General features: G+C 34.7%; 1 long non-coding RNA gene across 1 annotated transcript in view; it reads left to right on the plus strand.

Moving 5' to 3' along the window:
* The window catches only part of LOC115944508 (uncharacterized), a 94290-nt gene that overhangs the window by 39756 nt on the left and 30155 nt on the right, over positions 1–24379 (plus strand). The window contains exon 3 of the long non-coding RNA XR_014147446.1: positions 23368–23464. This is a non-coding gene — a long non-coding RNA (uncharacterized LOC115944508). The remainder of the gene's footprint in view (positions 1–23367; positions 23465–24379) is intronic.

Consider the following 24379-nt stretch of genomic DNA (forward strand, 5'->3'; position numbering starts at 1 on the left):
TGAATCATGGAACACTACATCAAAAACTAATGATGTACTGTATGGGGACTAACATAACATAATAAAATAAAATAAAATTTTAAAAAATCTAACAAAATGATATCATAACAGCTTCAGAATTTTATAAAAATTAATATTAATATATTATTTATAATTAATGCCCAGTTATGTCATTGTTCATTATAATAAAGTTTAATTTTCTCTTCCAACATTCCTTGAACTATGAAGTAACACTTGTTATTTGATAGCTACACACTTGAAATATAGCTTAAAAAAATGTCTTATAAGCAGCATAAACATGTAAGGCTTAATGATACTCACAGTAAGATTTAGATCCTTGAGACAACTGGAAACCACACATGGCCCTCTGATTTTCATATCCTCCTTATTCTCATTTTTTATTTTAAACATTGCCAAAAATGGGTGAAAGTATTCGTACACATATCCAATTTTTTCACCAGGAGGAGCCTCAACTTTTAGCTACAAAAGATTGAAAATTGTAGTATTGATCAAATGAGATTTGTTTGATTTGTAGGCAACAAATTAGTTATGTGCTACCTATTAGCATTTCGTACATATATGAACAGAACTTTCTGTGTTTAAGGCATGCCCTATATTTGGGAATGGACATGACGTGAAAAAACCCAGCGTTTAGATATTGAGACCCTTCAGGTAAGACCTGATGCTGCTACTCAATAACTACCTGAAATGTGGACATATCACTAGACTCTCTGAAATTCATTGTCTATTTGCAAATGGGGGATAATAATTTTTAAGTGCTTATGAATATCACTTTCTAAATTGCCATGTCCGTAAGACATGCCTTAAAATATAGTCACATCGACAACTATTTTTATTACCGATATGACAAAAACTTTTGTCCCTGTAGGCAAATGTAAGTATGATTTCACTGAAATACTTTATGTTTATTGTGATTTAAAGCCCAATTCAGAGATTGATTGTTTAAATTATGGTATACCATACACATGATGGGTTATTATCCCGCCATTTGTAAGAATTGAAGAAGCCCTATACGTACTGATGTAATCTTCAAGTTATATTGTATATGTTAAAAAATTGTAGAAGTAGGGCACCTGGGGGCGCCTGGGTTAGTAAAGTGTTTGCCTTTGGCTCAGGTCATAATCCCGGGGTCCTGGGATCAAGCCCCGCATTGGGCTCCCTCCTCAGTGGGGAGTTTGCTTCTCCCTCCCCTCTCCCCCTTCCCCAGCTCATGCTCTCCCTCTCTCAAATAAATAAATAAAATCTTAAAAAAAAAAAAAAAAAGTGGGGCTAAGTGTCTGACTCTTGGTTTCAGCTCAGGTCAATGATCTCAGAATTGTGAGATCAAGCCCAGAGTCAGGCTCCATGCCCAGCTTAAGATTCTCCCTCTCCCTCTGCCCCTCCCCTCTCTCTAAAAAAACTTGTAGGAAAATATCTTCCAATTATGTTAAAAAGACACATGTATGCCATACATATGTATGCATTACACAAATACTCATAGATTAATTCTGGGAGAATATTTAAACTCATAAAAGCAGTTCCCTCTGAGGAATATAGGAGGCCTAAGAAACAAGAGTTTGAGAGGCATTGTTTCTCTAGAATATATTTTCTTTCTTTCTCGCTCTTTTTTTTTCTTTCTTTTTCCCTCCCTCCCTTCCTTCCTTCCATAATATAGAAGTATTACTCATTTAAATTATAAATGAAGATGCTAAGTCAAGAAGGTGGCAGTGGTGATGTAGCTTAAAAAAAAAAAAGTAGATGGAAAAATTATAGCTCCACATCTCAAAATAGAAGTAGATGTAGTGAAACAAATGACAACAGCAAGATATTCCTGAGATCCAAGGAATCCAGATATCACTAACAATAAAGAAAGGGATCCCACTCAGTGAAAACTCAAAGGACCAGTCTGAGAAACACAGCTGAAAATGGGTTGGGACTTCACAACTCCTAATTTTCTGGCACTCCATTCAATAGCTAAGAAGCACATGCAGAGAAATGCAAATAAAAAACAATATTTTGGAATAGAAAACTTCTAAAAATCTAAAGATCTTGTGATCTTCATTGCCTGAAAAATATTTACAGTGTTGTATATTATTCTTACTCTGCAGATACATATAGTACAAATATATAATTTTCTAACATATTTCATTCCAGAAAATTCTTTGTAGCCAAACCCAGTCTTTTAACATACTGCTCAGTTTTGAGGATTTTTGAAGGAACTCAAACTCATTCTAAATCATATAGAAATAATATTTACCAACCTTTTGTAGGTAGCAGTTTCTTAAAGCTTTATGCATAGTAATGACATCACAGCCTACATTATCCTAAATTGTCATGGTAAAAGATCTTGAAGGTCCACAGAGGTATTGGAGGAAACAATTACTTCTCTCTTCTGCAAAATAAATTCTCTGTCCTTGATTGTTCATGACTTCATAATTGGTACTAGTTTCAAAACAACTGAGAACTAAAGAATGAAACAATGTGGTGATTTATTAGTGGTGTGAAACTTATATAAATTGCCTATCAAATTACCTTCAAATATTGAACATACATTTGATAATAAACTGCTTGGCTTTAAGTCATTTTTCTTCACTGGTATCTTAGTTTCTCCTTACAGAAAAATAAAATAGATGTGCTTGCTACTCTCTGGTTCCTTTTACTGCTAAAATTCTTGCATAGCTTTTTTTGTATCATTTTTGAATTTCTGAGAAATTAACCCAATTTACTAGGAGTTATGTTAATTTTACTCTTCATCTTTTTCTTCTAGGACATGAAAAAGACATTAAGTGTTTAATCTGATAGAAATGAAGAAAAAGTATTTTACTGATGCTAAATTGAGAGACAATAAGCACTCTTATTCATCCACATAAGATAATAATCAAATTCATCTCTTTTACAAGCAAATGGAAATATTATATTTTATCCTAATAATTTTACTTCTGTGATCATACAAACAAAACAGTCTTAAATTTTTTTTTAAAAAAAATGCTTTTCTCCCATTGTGTGGGTTGTCTTTTCACTTTCTTGATGATGTCCATTAAAGCACAAAAGTTTAAAGTTTTTTATGTAGTCCACTTTATCTACTTTTGTTATTTTTGTTTGTGCTGTATCATATATAAGAAACCATTCCTTAGTCCAAGGTCACAATGATTTTATTCCTCTGATTTTCCTAATAGTGTTAGTGTTTTAGGTCTTACATTTGTACCTTTGATTCCTTTTGAGTTAATTTTTGAGGTAGGGTCCAACTTTATTCTTGTGCATGTGGATATACAGTTGTTTCAGCACCATTTGTTGAAGAGATTGTGTTTTTTTCATTGAATTATTTTGGTACCCTTGTTGAAAATCAATTGGGCTTAAATATAAGGGTGTATTTCTGAACTCTCATCTTATTCCATTGATGTATATGTCTTTCTTTCCTAAGTACCACAGTGTCTTTAGTTTGTAGAAGTTTAGAAAGGGAGAAGAGTGAGCCCTCCAACTTTATTTTTTTTCAAGATTGTTTTGATATTTTGGTCCCTTGAGTTTCCACATAAATTTTAGGGTCACTTCATCAGTTTCTACAAAAAAGCTAACTGTGATTCTGATAGAGATTAATTGAATCTGTGGATCACATTTGGGAATATTGCCATCTTAACAATATCAAGATTCTAATTCACAAGGATCTACAAAATTTCATTTATTTAGATTTTCTTTAATTTCTTTCAACAATATTTTCTGATTTTCAGAATTTTATGCATCTTATAAAATTTATTCCTAAGTATTTTATTCTCTTTGATGCTATTATAAAAATATTTTCTTTATTTTAGAAAATAAAAAATAATAAATAATAATATTTTATTTTAGTTCATTGCAAGTTTATAGACATATAATGACTTCATTTCATTTATTGTAAATATTGCAATTTTACTGAACTCATTTTTTTAATTCTAATAATATTTTAGAGGAGCCCTTAAAGGGTTTTCTATATAAGACTATGCCATCTCCAAATAGAAAAAAAATTATTTTTCTTTTCCAATTTTAATGATTCTATCTAATTTTCTTGCTTAACTGATCTGGCAAGAGCTTTTACTACAATGTTGAATACATTTCACTTTATTGTGCTTTGCAGATATCACATTTTTTACAAGCTGAATGTTTGTGGCAACCCTGCATCCAGCATGTCTATCAATACCATTTTTCCAAGAGCATTTACTCACTTCATGTCTCTGTCACATTTTGGTAATTCTCACAATATTTCAAACTTTTAAAAATTATTATTACATTTATTATGGTGAAATGTGATTGGTGCTCTTTGATGTGACTATTGTAATTGTTTGGGGGTGCTACAAACATTCATTGAATAATGCTTTTTTGTGTTCTGATTGCTCCACCAACAGGCCATTCCCTCTTTTCTCTCCCTCTCTATTGGTCTCCCTATTCTCTGAGACATAACAATATTGAAATTAGGACAATTAATAACCCTATACTGACCTCTAAGTGTTCAAGTGAAAGGAAATGTTGCATGTCTCTCACTTCAAATCAAAAGCCAGAAATGATTAAATTTTAGTGAAGAAGGCATGTTGAAAACTAAGCTAGGCCAAAAGGTAGGCCTCTTGCACTAAATAGCCAAGTTGTGAATGCAAAAGAAAAGTTCTTGAAGGAAATTAAAAGTGCTACTCCAGTGAACACATGAATAAAAAAGCAAAACCGCCTTATTGCTGAAATGGAAAAAGTTTTAGTGGTCTGGATTGAAGATCAAACGAGCCACAAACATTCCTGTAAGCCAGGGCCTAATCCAGAGTAAGGTTCTAACTCTTCGTCATTCTAGGAAGGCTGAGAGAGATGAGGAAGCTGCAGAAGAAAAGTTTGAAGCTACAAATATTGATTTATGAGGTTTAAGGGAAGAAGCTGTCTCCATAACTTAAGGTGAAATATGTGCTGATGTAGAAGCTGCAGCAAGTTATCCTGAAGATCTAGCTAAGATAATTAATGAAGGTGGCTACACCAAACAACAGATTTTCAATGTAGATGAAACAGGCTTCTATTGGAGGAGATGCCATCTAGAACTGATAGTTAGAGAAGAGAAGCCAATGCCTGGCTTCAAAGCTTCAAAAGACAGGATGATTGTCTTGTTAGGGGCTAATGCAGCTGGTGACTTTAAGTTGAAGCCAGTTCTCAAAGACCATTTTGAAAATCTTAGGGCCCTTAAGAATTATGTTAAATCTACTCTGCCTGTGCTCTATAAATAGGAGAATCAAGCCTGGATGACAGCACATCTGTTTATAACATGGTTTATTGAATATTTTAAGCCCACTGTTGAGATCTACAACTCAGAAATATAGATTCCTTTCAAAATAGTACTGCTTATTGACAATGCACCTGGTCACCCAAGAGTTCTGATGAAGGTGTACAATAAGATTAATGTCATTTTCATGCTTGCTAACACAACATTCATTCTGCAGCCCATGCATGGATCAAGGGGTAATTTTGACTTTCAAGTCTTATTATTTAAGAATTACATTTTGTAAAGCTATAGCTGTTATAGGTACTGATACCTCTGATGGGTCTGGGAAAAGTAAACTGAAGACCTTCTGGGAAGGATCACCATTCTAGATGCCATTAAGAACATTTGGGATTCATGGGAAGAAGTCAAAATATCAGCATAAACAAGAGTTTGGGAGAAGTTGATTCCAACACTGATGGATGACTCTGAGGGGTTCACGACTTCAGTGGAGGAAGTAACTGCAATGTGAAAATAACAAGAGAACTAAAATTAGAAGTGGACCTTGAAGATGGGACTGAGTTGCTGCAATCTCCTGATAAAATTAACAGATGAGGAGGTGCCTCATATGGATGAACAAAGAAAGTGGTTTCTTGAAATAGGATCTACACCTAGTGGAGATGCAAGGATTTAGAATATTACATAAACTTAGTTGATACAGCAGCAATTGGATTTGAATAGATTGACTCTAATTTTGAAAAAAGTTCTACTATCGGTAAAAAGCTGTCCAATAGCATCACATACAACAGAGAATTTCTGCTTTTATGAAAGGAGGAGTTGGTTGATGCAGCAAATTATTGTCTTATTTTAAGAAATTGCCACATCCAGCCATCCCAACCTTCAGCAATACCACCCTGATTAGTCAGCTGTTGTCAACATTGAGGCAAGACCATCCACCAGCAAAAAGATCAGGACTCACTAGAAAGCTCAGAAAATTAGCATTTTTTAACAATAAGGTATTTTTAAATTAAAATATGTACATTGTTTTATAGACATAATGCTATTGCACACTTAATAGACTATAATATAGTGTAAAGAGAACTTTTATATGCACTGGGAAACCAAAAAACTTATTTGCCTTACTTTATTTTGACATTGGCTTTATTGTGTTCTGGAACTGAACCTGCAATATCTCCAAGGTATGTCTATACAGGCTACCCTTTCATCATTGAGTATTCTTGGCTCCCTTATAAAAAAAGTAGTTGATCTTATCTGGATTTATTTCTGGACTCAATTATGCTCCATTTGTCTGTGTGTCTGCTTTTATGCCAGTACCATACTGTTTTTTTGAGGTATAATTGGCAAATAAAAATGTAAGATATTTAACGTGTACAATGTGATGGATTTGATATATGTATACATTGTGAAAGGATTTCCCCCCTTTGGGTTAGTTAACACATTCATCACCCATATATTTACTTGCTTTTTTTTAATGAGAACATTTAAGTTCTATTCTCTTATCAAATTTAAATTATATAATGTTATCAACTATAGTCACATATTATACATTAGATTCTCTGAAATTATTCATCTTATAACAGAAAGTTGATGCCCTTTTACCAAACTCTTTCTTTTCCCTACCCCTCAGGCCCTCCAACTACTGTTTTGCTACCCTCTGTCTTATGAGTTCAACTTTTTTTTTTTTTTAAGATTCCACACACAAGTATACCATGCAATATTTGTATTTCTTTGTCTGGCTTATTTCACTCAGCATAACACCCTCTATGTTTATGCATTTTATCACAAATGGCAGGATTTTCTTCATTTTTAAGACTGAATAGTATTCTTTTGTGTATATATACCATATTTTCTTGACCCGTTCATTCACTGACAGATACTTAGATTGCTTCTATACCTTGGCTGTTGTGAATAATGCTGGAATTAATGTGGGGGTCTTCAAGATCAGAGTTTCATTTCTTTTGGATATATACCCAAAAGGAAGATTGCTGGATCATATGGTAGTTCTATTTTTAATTTCTTGAGGAACTTCCATAATGTTTTTCATACTTTTTGCACAAATTTACCTTCCCATCAAGAGTACACAAATGTTCTTTTCTCCACATCCTCTCCAGCACTTGTTATCTTTTGTTTTTTTTATAATAGCTATTTTAACAGGTGTGAGGTGGTATCTCATTTTGGTTTTAATTTGCATTTTCCTGATGATTAATAATGTTGAGCACCTTTTCATGTACCTGTTGGCCATTTGTATTTCTTCTTTGGAAAAAAAAAAATCTATTCAATTCCTCTGCCCTTTTTAAAATGGGATTTTCTTTCCTGATAAAGAGTTGTATGAGTTTGTTATATATTTTTGTTATTAACCTTTATCAGATGTGTGATTTTCAAATATTGTCTATTTTCTATCATTCAGTAGGTTGCCTTTTCATTTTGTTGATGATTTCCTGTGCTGAGCAGAAGCTTTTTAGTTTCATGTAGTCTCACTTGTTGATTTTTTTCTTTTATTGCCTTTGCTTTTGTTGTCAAATCCAAAAAATCATTTCCAAGACCAATGTCAAGAAGCTTAATCCTTTGTTTTCTTTTAGGATTTTATGGTTTCTGGTTTTACATTCAAGTCTTTCATCCATTTTGAGTTGATTTTGTGTATGGTGTAAGATAATGGTCCAGTTTCATTCCTTTGCAGGTGGATACCAGTTTTTTCTGGCACCATTTATTAAAAAGACTGTCATTTCCCATTATATATTCTTGACTTCTTCCTTGAAAATTAATTGACCAAATATGCATATGTGGGTTTATTTCTGGGCTCTCTATTCTGTTCCATCTATGTGTCTGTTTTTATTCAATATCATACTGTTTTGGTTATGTAGCTTTGTATATAGTTTGAAATCAGAATGCCTCCATTTTTTGTTTCTCTCTTAGGATTGCTTTGACTACTGGGGGTCTTTTATGGTTCAGTTTGAATTTTAGGATTTTGAAAAATTTGTGAAAAGTTTTTTTGAAGTTTGATAGGTGTTGCATTGAATCTATAGATGGCTTTTGGTATTATGGACATTTAACAATGTTAATTCGTCTGACCCAAGAACATGGGAGGTATTTCCATTTATTTTGTCTTCAATCTCTTTTGTCAATGTCTTACAGTGTTCAGTGTAAAGGTTTTTCACCTCCTCAGTTAAATTTATTCCTAAGGGGCGCCTGGGTGGCTCAGTTGGTTAAGCGACTGCCTTCGGCTCAGGTCATGATCCCGGAGTCCTGGGATCGAGTCCCACATCGGGCTCCCGGCTCGGCGGGGAGCCTGCTTCTCCCTCTGACCCTATCCCCTCTCATGCTGTTTCTCTCTCTCTCTCTCAAATAAATAAATAAAATCTTTTAAAAAAAAATTTATTCCTAAGTATTTTGTTGTTCTTGATGCCATTATAAGTGAGATTGCTCTCTTAATTTCTCTTTCAGATAGTTCCTTATTAGTGTATAGAAACAGCACTGATTTCTGTATGTTGATTTTATATTCTGCAACTTTACTGAATTTGTTGATTAGTTCTAACAGTTTTTTATAGGAGTCTGTAAAATCTTCTATATATAGGATTATGTCATCTACAGAGACAGTTTTACTTGTTCCCCCCCCCAGTATGAATGACTTTTATATCTTTTTCTTGCCTAACTACTGTAGTTATTAGTTCAAATGTTATGCTGAATAGGACTAGTGAAACTGATCTTAGAGGAAAAGCTTTCAACTGTTCACTGTTGAGTGTGATGTTGGCTATGGGCTTGTCATATATGGCTTTTAAAATGTTGAGATGCGTTCTTTCTATACCTAATTAGTTGAGAGTTTTTATCATGAAAGTATGTCAAATTTTGTCAAATGCTTTTTCTGCATCTATTGAATGATCATATGATTTTTCATTTTTATTTTACTAATGTGGTATATCACATATATTGATTTGCACATGTTGAAACACCCTTGCATCTCTGAGATGAATTCTATTTGATTATTTTAATATGTTGTTTCATTTGGTTTGCTAATATCTTGTTGAAGATTTTTGCATCTATATTCATCAGAGATGTTGACCCATAATTTTCTTTGTTTGTAGTGTCCTTGGCCTGGTTTTGGTATCAGGATAATGCTGGCCTTATGAAATGAGTTTGGGAGTGTTTCCTGCTCTTCAAATTTTTGAAAGTTTGAGGAGGATTGTCATTAAATTTTTAAACGTTTGGCAGAATTTACCATGAAACCGTCTGATTCTGAGCTTTTCTTTGTTGGAATTTGTTTGATTACTGATTCAATCTCCTTACTAGAAATTGTTTAATTCAAACTTTCTATTTCATCATGATTCAGTCTTGGTAGGGGTTGCATGTTTCTAGGAATTTATCCATTTTAGGTTATCTAACTGATAGCATATCATCATTCCTAGTAGTCTCTTATGATTCTCTGAATTTCTTTGTTATCAATTATAATGTTTCCTTCATTTCTGATTTGATGTATTTGTCTTCACTCTTTTTTTCTTAGTCTAGCTAAAGGTTTGTTGATTTTGTTTATCTATTGAAAAAGCCAGCCCAGTTTTATTGATATTTTCTATTGTTTTTCTGGTTTTATTTCACTTATTTCTTTCTGATCTTTGTTATTTCTTTCCTTCTTCTAATTTGGACTTCGTTTTTTTTTTAATTAATTTGTTTATGTGTATAGTGAGGATATTTATTTGAGAGTTTTCTTTTTTTCTAATGCAGCTGTTTATTGCTATAAACTAGAACTGCTTTTGCTGCATCTCATAAATTTTCATATTTGTATTTACAATTTCATTTATTTTAAGATATTTTTTGAACTCTTATTTTTTTGGCCCTTTGGTTATATAAAGTGTTTTGCTTAATTTTCATATATTTGTAAAATTTCCAGTTTTCCTCCTGTTATTGATTTCTATTTTCATACTTTTGTCATCAGAAAAGATATTTGGTATAGTTTCAATCTTCCTAAATTTGCTAAGAATTGTTTGTGACCTGACATATAATCCATCTTGGAGAATGTTCCATGTGTATTTGCAAAGAATATGTATTCAGCTGCTGTTGGATGGAATGCTCTGTATGTTTGTTAGATCCATTTGATTATAGTTCAAGTTCACTGTTTCTTTTTTGATTTTATATGTGGATGACCTATTCAATGGTGAAAGTGGAGTATTGAAGTCTATTATTATTGTATTTGTCCCTTCAGATTTGTTTGTATTTGTTTGATATATTTAGCTGCTCTGATGTTGGGTTAATATATATTTATAATTGTTTTATCTTCTACATTAACTGAACCCTTTATCATTATATAATTACCATCTGTCTCTTGTTTATGATCTTTGACTTAAAGTTTATTTTGTTAATATAAGTATTGCTATCTCTGCTCTCTTTTGATTTTCATGGATTTTCTATCCCTTCACTTTGAGTCTAGGTGTGTCCTTAAAGTTGAAGTGAGTTATTTATAGGCAGCATATAGTTGAGTTTTGTTTTTGTCCTCTCAGCCACTTGATGCATTTTGCTTGGACACTTTAATAATTTACATTTATACTAATTATTGATAGGTAAGGAATTTCTAATACTATCTTACTGTTTTCTGGCTATTTTATACTTCTCCTCTTGCTATCTTCCTTTGTGAATTGATGATGTTTCATAGTGCTATGCTTCGATTCTCTTTTCTTTATCTTTTGTGTATCTACTGTAGGTTTTTGTTTTGTTGTTACCAGGAAGCTTACATAAAATATCTTATCGCTATACCAGTCCATTTAGAGCTGATAAAAACTTAACTTCAATTGTATATAAAAACTCCATACTTTTATTTCCCTCCCTCAAATTTTATGTGTATGAAGTCACAATTTACCTCTTTTTATATAGTTTAGCAAATTATAGTTATTTTTAATCCTTTTGTCTTAACTTTTATACTAAAGTGATTAATACACTATCATATTACAGTATGAAAATATTGTGAATTTGATTATGTACTTACCTTTACCAGTGTGTTTTATATTTTTATAAGTTTTCATGTTACTAATTAGTGTTCTTCCATTTCTTTCATTGAAGAACTCCTTTCAGCATTTCTAGTAAGGCAGTCCTACTGGTGATGAACTCCCTTAGCTTTTTTTGGGGGGGGACGTCCTTATTTCTCCTTCATTTTTGAAGGATAACTTTTCCAGGTGAAGTATTCCAGGTTGGCAGTTTTTTCTTTCTGTATTTTGAATATATCATCCCACTCTCTCCTGGCTTGCAAAGTTTCTGCTGAAAAAGTTGCTGGTAGCCTTATAGGGGGGTTCCCTTGTATGTGAGTTTTATTCCTCCTGTTATTTTTATCATTATCTTAAAAAATTAGACAGTCTTATTGTAGTGTGTCTAGGAGAAAATATTCGGAATTGAAATTTTGGGGGAATCTATGAGCTTTATGAACCTAAAGTCCAAATCTATCCTCGGATTTGAGAAGTTCTTGGCCATTCTTTAAATAAGCACTATGCCCTCTTCTTCCTTTCTTATACTTCTGTCAACCCACTTAGGGATTCTGAGGCTTTCTCAGTCCTTTTCTATGGATGTGCCTGCTTCACATTTCTTGTTCCTTCTTGGTGGTAATCCTTAAGGTTGTATGCTTTCTCTTGATGCTACAAAGCCAGGCCATGTGCTGATAGCTTCCTGTTTACTTTCCCTAGGTCAGTGCTGAATGTTCAAGTTTGTGTGATTTTTTTTCTAATTCCACATAGTTGTGCCTGTTTTCTTTGTGCTCGCTAGCTATCTGGAAAAGTTCGCTTTTGCCAGTTTTGGGAGTATGCACAGGGAGATGGTCACGAGGAGGGGATGTGTGTGTGAGACACACGGAGTGTTGGGGGTACCTGTGGGCCAGTTGGGAGGATCTATAGGGGAGGCATCCCCAGTGGGTTGTGAATGGGCTATAGATGGAGTTTGTGACAGAGTTGGTAGGATCCATGTCCTTTGATGCCCTCCTATAGCCCTAGAAGCAGTTCTCCAAGTTGCCTCCTCATTGTTCTACTCAGTATTCAGGATAAGTGAGAAAGAAGTGGGTCTCTTTGGCACATCTGGGGAAGCTGGAAACTCACCTGTTCAACTTTCCCCTGTGCAGAAATCATGAGCCAAAAAGTTCTCTCTTGGCAGTGAGCTCTGCTGCCTTGGGGGAAGGGTGATGTGGGTAAAGTGAAGCTATTTCTCTTACCCTCTTCAGTGTGTCTAATCTCTCATACGTTTTTGCTCCAGAGGTGTGCTGGAGTATCTCTGCTGGACTCCAGGACTTCACAAAGGCACTCACATGTATATGTGAATGTCAAAATCAGTCTTCTTTGGGGAATATGGTAGAAAACTCCAGTTTTGTCACTTAATGATGTTATTCTGCCTCATCCCAGTTTTACAGATAAAAAATATGAGCCTCAAAATGTTTTGTTGTCATTTAAATTTATAAATAGAGGAGCTAGAAAGAGAACCCAGGTATGCTGAAGAGGAGGAATAGCAGGAGTCATTGAGATGGATCAAGGAATGGAGTAGGTAGTATGGTGGGAGAAATTGTATCAGGGCAGAAAAGAAGAGGCTCATGGAGGGTCAGTTATATTTTATATATGTGGCTAATTATGTCAGAAATAAGAGATTTGTTTCTCATGAGCTATAATGCTTGTTTTTCCTATTCTCTAGATATAATATAAATGTCTGCTTCCTACTTTGGATGCTGAAAGCTCAGTGGGATCTCAGAGATTTGTCCTAAACCCAGGAAAACCCAGGCATCCTCTCCAAAAAGGCAGCCAGCTTTTCACTTATATCAGAATAGCAGTAATAACACCTCTGCAAATTTTTAGATCATTTTGCCTAAAGATTATAGTTTTCTAATGTAAGTTATAAAATCTCCATTTGATAGGCCACAAAGAGGACCATGGGCATTAAAAAGGGCAGAAGCCATTTATGGTGACTGAGAGTTGGAACACATCAGTCTCTGGAAGCTCCATGTGAAATGGCTACTGGGAGATGAATTAGAAGAGGCTTGATCCTCTATCTGGCTCACATTCACAGCCTCTCAAAGTTGTTGTGAGTAAGAGATAGGATACCCAAGCAGCTATGGCAAAGAAACATTCCATTAAGAACTTTGAAGTTAATTAGTTCTATGAATACTTCCATGTGTATTAGGATATAAAGCTAATGATTCTCTGGCAGTCCTGGTTCCTCCACTCCCAATATTGGTTTACTTTTTTGCAGCTTGTGCAAGGCAATGTTCTTGAGAAGTCCCCCTTCATAAGCCTTCAACCAGATTTGGACATTGAAAACCTCCCCATTTTCTGGACCAGGAAGGTGCAAATGAGCGATCCCAGAACTGTACCCTGTTGGCCCTAGCAACCTTGCCTCATGGGTTGCAGAAAACAGAAATAAATGATTAAAAGGAATATAGAGACATTATGTTTCACTTAAATTCTAGTATTTCCAGAATTTTGAAAGAGATGTTACCTCTTCACAAACCTCTTTATCCAAAGTTGCCCTCTTAATTTCCTTTTCTTTCAGTCATTGAAAACAATAAGCTATGTTTCCTACTTATCCAAAATTATAAGGTATATAGAAACCTCAAAAACCAGCATTGTTAAAGGGTTATATTCATACCATGAGCTATATCTTAACCATCTTAGAAACATTATAGAGTCTCAATTTTCTTACCTATAAAATATACTTTCATGTTTCATCTAGTTATACAATTTTCCAGTTGTGCATATACTCTCAAGTACTCCTTTTTGAACACTAAAGGAAATTCAAGTATTCCTGTTTTGGTATGTAGAAATCAAGCTGAATTAAAATTATGAGTTCACAATTTAAGGTAAAACTTTAAGAAAACTAAAATTTGGAAAACTAAAATTGGAAAATGAAACTATTGAGTGTGTAAGTTGTTTAGTAAATAAATATACACACATATATAATTATTATTAGTTGAATCATATATCAAAACCTAAACTTATGTCACAACTATGCATTGTAGTCTAAGAGAGGACTTCTTTCCTCAGTGTGGAAAACACCAGCTGTATCCAATGCTAGGAACAGATAAAATTATTCTTAAAAAAAAAAAAGTCAGAGCATTTTCAGCAACGTCTGAAAGTCATAAAAAAATGCTTAGAGTGTAACATCATCTGAGTTGAGAATCGGTGCATTAACAATAAACATTATAGTAATGATAATAAACAATGTTTATTTAATCCTAACAAAAACCTTAAAAAAGGAATTATTAACTTACGGAAATAAGTCAAAGCTTAGAGAGGTTTCATTAAGATTTTTATCCAAAAATCACACAGCTAGAAAATTCAGGAGCTGAAATCAAATCCTGATCATATTTTGATTTGATAAGCAAAATGCTATAATTTTACCTATTTCTTACCTGCTCATTTGATTGAATTTAATTATCTACCAGTTACTCTTAATTCCTTAAGGCTACATGAAGTTAATTATTTAAGAGACTTCTATTGATAGAGTGGTTCAACTAATTCGCTAAATATCAACTCCCATAAAACTGAAGAGGCATGGAGGTGAATCTGGCACGATTTCTTCAATTGAAAATTAGATCAGTTCCACCCTTCACAGATGGAGATTTGTGACAATCCAATAACACAGAAGAGTACAGAAAAGCAAGCATGAAAAAAAAAAGAGAGAGAAATAGACTCCTTATTAAATTGGGTTTTACAGATCTTTGTTACTTTAAGACTGAGACTTGAGTCTTGAGTGGTATCACCTGAGCTGGGAGATTGATCTTTTGGCAAAATTCCAGAAGACTTTGTTCCATAATTTGACACCAAGGGAAGACCTAGGTCATTTTTTTTTTTTTTTGTCTTTAGATACTATATACATTAACAAAGAGTGATAAGAATCAACTCTTTCTTTTAAGTATGTCGTTTCTATAATAACGCAATAATCTTTTCAGCAAGATAAGAAAAGGTAATAAAATCAGTTATCAGTTTAAATCTGTTTCTATTGCTGGAAACATCCAGTTTTTCTTACTTCAAATCCTATTTCCCTCCTACATTCATAAAAAACATCATAAATACTGGCCACAAATATGCCAGTTATGGTGAAACTACGAGTCAATACCCTGCATATGAGTACCGACTGCCACTTTTACAGCAGCGGGCGGAGCATTGTTTTTCATTGTTATCCTGTGAACATAGGCACAGATTTAAATAAGCAAAACTCATTTACAAAATACAAGCTGACTATTGTTTCGATTGGCCTTTTTCTTCCTTAAATTATCTATCACTACGATGCAACTAATACTTATTAAAAATTCAACATTGCATAGTTTAAAACACTTCATAATTTTTTTTTTCAAAAGGAATACCACTTTTTGAAAGACAATCCTAGAAAGTCTCATACATACAAACACAAATCACATTTGGAAGCAAAAAAAAGTGTTTTTTATTTGTTGACTTTTTTTTTTTAATTGGAGATGTACCAAGGAAGGGGAAAATGGGCATAAAGGAGGATATTCAGTGTACTTTCTTGCCCTGAATGAACAGTGAAGACCTATCAGATGAGGACAAGTTGATTGGCTAGTCATTTTGAGAAAATAAAAATCCCACGTTTATGAAATAATATACTTAAACCATTTTTTAAAGATTTTAATTTATTTATTTGACAGAGACAGAGACAGACAAGCAGGGGGAGCGGCAGGCAGAGGGAGAGGGAGAAGCAGGCTCCCCGCTGAGTAGGGAGCCCGATGTGGGACTCGAACCCAGGATCCTGAGATCATGACCTGAACTGAAGGCAGACGCTTAAATGACAGAGCTACCCAGGTGCCCCGATTTTGATTCATTTTAAATGTTAAGTATGTGTTGTAAAATGGAGGATAACCAATGAAAGAACACCTTTGCTTCAGGTGCCCTGAAATAATATGTTTAAAACACATTCTAACAATGGCAACCTAACAATGGTAGAAATGTTAAATAAATGTTGAACATCCTAAATATGTGTACTTGCATGATTCCCTTAAGTCTTACCTTCGGGGCGCCTGGGTGGCTCAGTAAAGCGTCTGCCTTTGGCTCAGGTCATGATCCCAGGGTCCCGGGATCTAGCCCCGAATCGGGTTCTCTGCTCAGCATGGAGCCTGCTTCTCTTTCTCCCTCTGCCCCTCCCCCATTTATTCTCTCTCTCTCAAATAAATAAAATATTTAAAAAAATAAGCCTTACCTTTTAACAGCATAGTAAATGATGTTAACAAATTTATATGCCTGTTAATTATATGTGTGTGTGTGTAGTTATGTGTGTACACAGAGAGAAATACATTTGCTGTTTACCTTTTCAAATTTCCTTCCCCAAGAAATATTACATTTCATTTGCTAAGGCAATGGTTCTTAAGTCTGGTGCCCAGATGAGGAGCACCAGTATCACCTTAGAAAGTGTTAGAATGCAAATTCTCAGGCAGTACCTGAGATCCACTAGTCAGAAATTCTGAGAATGGGCCCAGCAATTTGTATTTCATCAAACTTTCTCAGTAATTTTTATGCATGCTAATGTTTGACAATCACTGTGCCATAAGATCCTGAGATCAAGACCTGAGCTTTTTTGGTGATGGATATTTATTAATTAATATTTGTTTTCTTCTTTAGTGTCTTTTTTCTGCTTTACTGAGATATAATTGACAACATTGTGAAGTTAAAGTTATGCAATGTGATCACTATATATATATAAACAATTATAACAATATGGTTAGTTAACATATCCATCACCTCACAGTTACCATTTTGTGTGTGCGTGCGTGCATGTGTGTGTGTGTGTGAGTGATAACATTTAAGGTCTACTCTCAGCAAATTTCAGTTAACTAGAGTCACCATGATGTACATTGGATCTTCCCCTCCATTCTTTTTTTAAGTATTTACACTAACTGAGACTCCCTGTTCTCCACCCACCAAACCCACAGGTGGCTGGAAATTCTGGTAATTACAGAAGGACAAGGGCAGCAATCTAATTAAAGCCTGCTGTGACTGCTCTTATCACAGTCATCAGGAAATATACACCTATTTCTCCCAGGCCTGGGTTTCCCCCTTTGGTAGAACAGACTGGACAACATGTCCCCATTTATTGGAACAGGCCCAAACAGTCATGCCCTACATGATTTGTTAACTACACTGATTCTGACCTGAGTCAGCAGGGGAAACAAGAGGCTTGAGATGCTTAGAAACCTGTGAGCCTGCAAGCCAAGGCACTTTGCATACTTCAAATACTTTGTCTCTCCCTTAGTTTCTGAAGCAATTTTCTCCTAAGACTTTCCCCTAGGAGGATACCAATAAGTCCACATGTGACTACACCTCTAAATGCTCGTGAACTAGTGCACACAGATTTCCCCTATTATAATGCCACTGTTACATGATGTGGTGGGTGCCCCACTGCCAGGGTCAGGGGAGTGAAGCTTATGTAGATTCAGCATGACTGAGACCTTACCCCAGCATGGCCAGATTCCCACTACCTTCTAACACTCCTGCGAGCATTCTTGGTTCTGCCTCCTTTCTCTCCTTGTTCTCCCTCACTCTCTGGCTAATGATTATCTATTCTCATGCATAATGAACTTAATATTAACTTAGTTTAATTAATTTAATCTAACAGTAAGTAAAATAGATAGCTGTCCCTATTTCTATACAATAACAGATTGTATAATCCATATAGTACCATTTGCATTAATAGTATCTCTAAAACATTACTTATTTTAAAAAAATAAAACATTACTTACTTATTTAGGTTCCACTTATATGAGGTGTGAATATAAAATAAAAACTATTCTACAAGTCATAAAAAGCCATCATACATTAGGTCCACACAACATATACTTCAGCCTCAAAACTTCTACTTTCCATCATTTTTTTCTAATAAGAAGCTTCAATATCCAATGATTTAAAAATTTGCACTGTGTATCCTAAAATATTTTACATAAAATTGATAATGTTGGAGTAGGTAACCTACTTAAATGACAAAATTTGACAAACTTCTAAAGTTTCTTTTGACTACCATATTTCTTTCTTACCATGATTTAACTTGCTTGCTTCCAAAGTAAAACCAAGAAAAACTAAGATAAATAATAGATACCTGGTAAACTACTAGAGACTAATTCATTTTAACAAGACATTAAATATCCTGCTGTGGCATGCTCTTCCCCATTGTCTGCTCTATGGTCCATGGTTAAAAGGCAGATATTTAAAGGGACAAATCAAAATAATATTCAAGAGAAAATACACTGTCAAGGAAATTTGAAGGGAATTACTGATATAAAAATATTGAGCATTTTTTCACACATATATGGATCAGGAGAGGAGGACAAGAAACAGAAAAAAATCTATGAAAGTTGATTCTGGTAAAGGAAAGTATCAGAAACCAGGGAAAAGATAACAATTTATTGATATTGGAGTACTTATTTATGTAAAATAAAATTAGGTATCCCTCACACTATACCCCCCCCCAAAAAAAATCAGTTCCAAGTGGATTAATGCCCTATGAAATGCAAACCTGCAAAATAAAAACAAACACCTCAAAAATGCAAACCATGAAAACAATAAACAAATATGGCTATTTAAATTTCTGCCCAGGGGTGCCTGGGTGCCCTCAGTTGGTTAAGTGTCTGCCTTTAGCTCAGGTCATGATCTCAGGGTCCTGGGATTAAGCCCTGCTCCAGGTTCTCTGCTCAGCGGGGAGTCTGCTTCTCCCTCTCCCATTCCCCCCCTCCCCAGCTCTCTCTCTTTCTCTCAAACATATAAATAAAATCCTTAAAAAAATAAATTTCTGCACAAAAAAGACATCACAAATAATGTGAAAGAAAAGCCACAATCTGGGAGAAAATATTTGCAATGCATATAACTTATAAAAGATTAGTAATCTGAAAAAGAACTGCAAATCCATAGGAAAAAAAATTAGCAAACCATCAGAAAAAAAAGATCCAAGTATGTAAAAAGGTCATTCGTATTAGAGGAAATACGAACATCCAACAAACAAATGAAAATATCTTCAAACTCCTAGAAATCTCAGAAATGCAAATTAAAACAATGAGATTTCTTTTAAAAATATCAGTTGACAAAAACCAAAAATATCAAGATGTGGTAGGTATGTAGAGCAATAGCAATGCTCATATGCTACTGTTGAAACAATAAATTAGCATAACTGATTTGGAGAGCAATGAAGATGCTCATACTTCTAGAACTACCAATTCCGATAATAGGAATAGCTCTAGAGAGCCTCTTCCATATGCATATAAGGAAACATGTATAGAAACATTCTGTAAGATTGATAATAGAGAAAAGTTAGTGTATTCGGATTCTCTAGAAAAACAGAATGAGGGAGAGGGATGGCAGAAGGGGAAGGTGAGAGGAGGGGAAGAGAGATTTTAAGGAAATTGGTTCACATGATTGTAGAGGATGACAAGTCCAAAATCTGTAGCATAGGCCAACAGATTGGAGACCCAGGGAAGAGATGATGCTGCAGTCTGAGTCCAAAAGGAGTATTTGGCAGAATTCTCTTTTCTTTGAGGGAGGTCAATCATTTTTAGTTAAGGTCTTCAACTGATAAGATGTGGCCCACCAATGTTATGGAGGGTAACTGGCTTTAGTCAAAGTCTACTTTAAATGGTAATCTCGTCTTAAAAATACTTTCACAGAATCACGTAGAATGTTTGACCAAATATCTGGATACCTAGGCCTACCTAAATTAACATAATATTAACTATCATAGTTAGCAACAATCAAAATGCCCATCCAGAACAGAATAGGTAAATACATGGTATTATAGTCATAAAACAGAATACTATATATAACCATAAAAGTGTACAAACCAGAGATACAAATATCAACATGGGCAAGGTACAAAAGAAAAAACAGTGAATGAAAAATTTCAATTGCAGAAGGTATGTATAGTAAGATGCCATTTATATCTTTTTAAAGCCCATGAAAAGTAATATTATATGTTATTTATGGATATTTCTATGGAAATATGTATATATAAATATATATATATTTATATTTATAATATAATAATATATAATATTTATAAAAATGTAATTTATAATATATAAATACATATATTCACATGTATAATAAATATCCACATACACAATGGAAAGAATAATGGCCCCACAAAAATATCCATATTCTGTGTTATGTTACATAGCAAGGGTGAATTAAGTTGCAGATAGAATTAAAGCTGCTAATCAAGTAACCTTAAAATAGGGACATTATCCCTGATTATCCAGCATGGCCCAATGTTATCCCCAGGGTCCTTTAAATGTGGGAGAGAATGCAGAATTGGAGTCAGAGATAGAAATGCTACAATGGAAGCATTTGCTAGTTTTAGAGATGGAAAGAAGCTATAAGCCAAGGAATATAGGTGGCCTATGAAGATGGAAAAGGCAAGGAAAAGGATTGTACCCTAGTGCCTCCAGGAAGAATGAAACTCTTTCAATGTCTTGATTTTAATTTGGTATATTAGTCTGCTTAGGGTACCATAAGAAGATATCACAGACTATAAGGCTTAAAAACAGAAATTTGTTTTCTTACAGTCCTCAAGGTTGGAAGTTCAAGATCCAGGCCCCAGCATGATTGGTTTCAGATGAGAGCTCCCTTCCTGACTTGTAGATGTCCCTTTTGTATGTCCTCATAAGGCCTTGCTTGGTTTGTGTGCATGAAGAGAAGACACTAATCCTATAAGATCAGGGCCACATCCTTTATGCTCATTTAAACTTAATTAGTTCCTTAGAGTGATTAAGTTACCATTGGTGTTAGGGCTTCAACATATGAATTTTGTGGAAACACATTCAATTAATGATGTCTAGTAAGACTCATTTCATACTTTTGGCCTCCAGAAGTTTAAGATAGTAAATTTGTATTGTTTAAAGCCACTAAGTTTGTAGTAGTTTGTTATAGCAGCAATAGTAGACTGATACAGATTTTGGGATCTGGAAGTGGGGTGCTACTGCAACAAATTCCTAAAAATGTAGAAGTAGTTTTGGGATTTGGGAATGGGTGGAAGCTGGAAGAATTTTGAGAAGCATGATAGAAAAAGCCAAGATTGCCTTAGGCAGACTGTTCATAGAAATATAGATATAAGTGACTCTGCTCTCAGTACTCAGAAGGAACTGAGGAACATGGTAGAGAAAATACGTACTATTTTAGAGAACACATACCTCATCATGAATAGATTGATAGTAGAAATATGGATTTAAAGGCACCAAAGGCGTGGGCTCAGATGTACATGAATTGGAAACTAGAGGACAGGGGATATTTGTTAGATAATATCAGAAAGCTTAGCTGAACTGTATTCTGCAGTAACAGAATCTTACTATCTTACTCTTTTTAAATTAATAGGTTATCTTACAGGCAGCAACTTTGAGACAGTGTACTATAGTGTTATGAATATGGTAATATAGGAGTACCTCAAACTTTTATCACTGATTTTAGCAACCATTAGTGTTTTCTTGCTGGAATCAAATTATGATGATAATTGCAAGTGGTGATTTTCTAATTCCATCATTTCTTCTACATTTTTTTTTTTTAGTTGGCTTCCACTGCAAATAATAACTCTCCTTCTTTCTTTCTCACTTTCCTTCCTTTCTTTTCTTTTTTTGGGGGAGAAAAGTTCTTGGGGAGCCTTGAATCATACTTAAGAAGTGCCTTATTACTCTGGCTACTGGAGTAATGGTGATTATTGTTTTCATTGTCACAAAGTAATTAATTATCAAAGGGAATCAAGATAAACACACTAATTGAAATTGACTTACTAGGATGACATTCCTTATTCTCTCTGTTTCTAACTGGAATCATTAGGTTTGTCTACTCATTGAGTATCTTTTTATTTTTTTTTTAAGATTTTATTTATTTATTTGACAGAGAGAGAGATAGCGAGAGCAGGAACACAAGCAGGGGGAGTGGGAGAGGGAGAAGCAGGCCTCCTGCCGAGCAGGGAGCCCAATGTGGGACTCGATCCCAGGACCCTGGGATCATGACCTGAACCAAAAGCAGACGCTTAACGACTGAGCCACCCAGGCGCCCTCGTTGAGTATCTTTTGACTGAAAGATGTTATCAACCCTCCTCCCTGACACCCCATCACCCATCAACTCCCCTCCCATAAATACACCCAGACACAGCTCTGAGATTTCTAGCCAGTCCTAGGCCCTCTGTGAATGCCTGCTGCATGATGACATGATTAAAGAGATAAACTGGCCAAGTCCCCACAGTCTCAGACTTCAGACTACATTGAATTAGGGTATGGCCTCACAAGATTTACAGTGTTTGCTTAAGACTGACACTTAAACTGAACATTAGAGAACACTCTGTCCCCCATTCCCCACTCCCAGGCTAACAAGCACTGAGTGAAAAGAACAGTGAATTACAGCTGGTAATGCTGCAAGTGACAGATTCTGAGGAGCAGACATTTAGTAAAACCCTCTGGCAAACTAATTCACATCTTGAATACTAAAAGCATTTGAAGCTTGAGGTGCACTGAGAATAACCGTAGCGACAGACTACAAACTAAGCCCATTTCATAACCAGATAAACACAAGTACTGGACAACAGGCATACCACAATGAAAGGTGAGCTCATTGAGCATTAAAAAAATTCTGTGAGCTCTCCCATAGGACATAGATTCTGTGATGCTGCCTCTTACTGCTTCTGATCAGGTGTTACTCAATTGCACTTTGTCCCATTACTGATGATCACTTCAATCACTTGATTATGGTGGGAGCTGCTAGGCTTTGCCGTAAAATTACTCTTCCCCCCTTAAAATTAAAAGGATTTCGTGGGGTAGTGATTTGATACTATAGGTCTCTTACTTCTCATCAAACTTTTGATTTGCACATTTATTTCTAAGTATATCTGTAGGGATGTGTGGTATCCTATTTGATTCAATAGGTAATAATGCCTCGCTATTAATATTTTGATGCTCAAATTGTCTTTAATTTTGCTGGTGGTAGCCCTTTCATGATAGTTCTTTCATCCTTTAGACATGGCCCATCAAGCACCTCCTTGCTTTTCTGTAAGTTGTTTGAGGTTTGTCTTGTTCTTTTCCCTGACACAACTCTGGGATCAACCATTTCTTCAAGGGCCCAGTTCAAGTGGAGAGTGTATTTAGAAGCCAAAATTCAGAAAGTGATGGACAGAATGACAACCTGAGATGTGATGTTTTCCTTTGTTCTCTTCAGGGTAGAAGACAGGCAAAGAGGACCCCTGTTCTGAATGAGTCCATGACACTACATCTCTACAGGTCACATCATTCTGAGGGAAAGAATCTCTGAAATGGTATGGTCTCCACTTTAAAGCAGGCAAAGGAAAATGGGGGGACAAGGCCCCAAGTACCTTTATAGGATTTACTTTTTAGTCCCACATCCTTTTTCCTTTAAAAATGCTTGTGATTAAAGAATACTGAATTGATTGAACCCTATTGGTGAAGTAAGAAAAAATGAACCAGACTGGGACTATCATAGAAGCTAGGCCACAGAAACCCTTCTACTACAGCTTAACAATGTTTGCCATAGGACAGGCATGTGATAATTGTTTTATGAATAATCATAAATAGGTTATTTTGATTAATTTTGTCTGCTATGTAGTAAATCCATTCACCCAGAGACTACAGTCCATTTTGGTTGCAAATATATTTTCTTATATTTTTAAAGTATTCTCTTGGGCCCATCTGATTTCTGCTTCTGAAATTCCTGTTGTGTAACAATTAAAATTGATATATCTTTTCCTCAGGAATCACCTTTTCTCTCTACCCTTTGAGTTTATCTGACTTCCTGGAGAATTTCTAAAATCCCTTTTACTTTATTGTGTTATCCTTCTACTTTATGCAATCTACTGTTCCAGTGTCTCCATCAAATTTTTCAACATTAAAATTTTGTCTCACCAGAATGTTCCTTTTTCTCTACTGCCTTTTCCAGAAATAAATATGCAGCATTCCTTCAAATCTCATTGAAATTATAAACTTGTGTACAAATGTCAGGACATTTGTTGCAATTCCTGGTAATTTTCTCATTTAAATTTCTAACTTTTCATATGTGATGATTTTTCTCTTTATTAATGTTTCATGATAACATGTTTTTCTAGTATTTGAACTTAAATGAGTTCTGCAGAGTGTGTGGTTTCTGCTCAACGCTTCCTTGCACATCCTTGAAGAGGGAAAGAACTGTTTACATCAGTTGTAGTTTTTTTTTTTTT

This window comes from Leptonychotes weddellii, chromosome 1, assembly GCF_054177405.1.
Source record: "Leptonychotes weddellii isolate Sample4059 chromosome 1, ASM5417740v2, whole genome shotgun sequence".
NCBI lineage: Eukaryota > Metazoa > Chordata > Mammalia > Carnivora > Phocidae > Leptonychotes > Leptonychotes weddellii.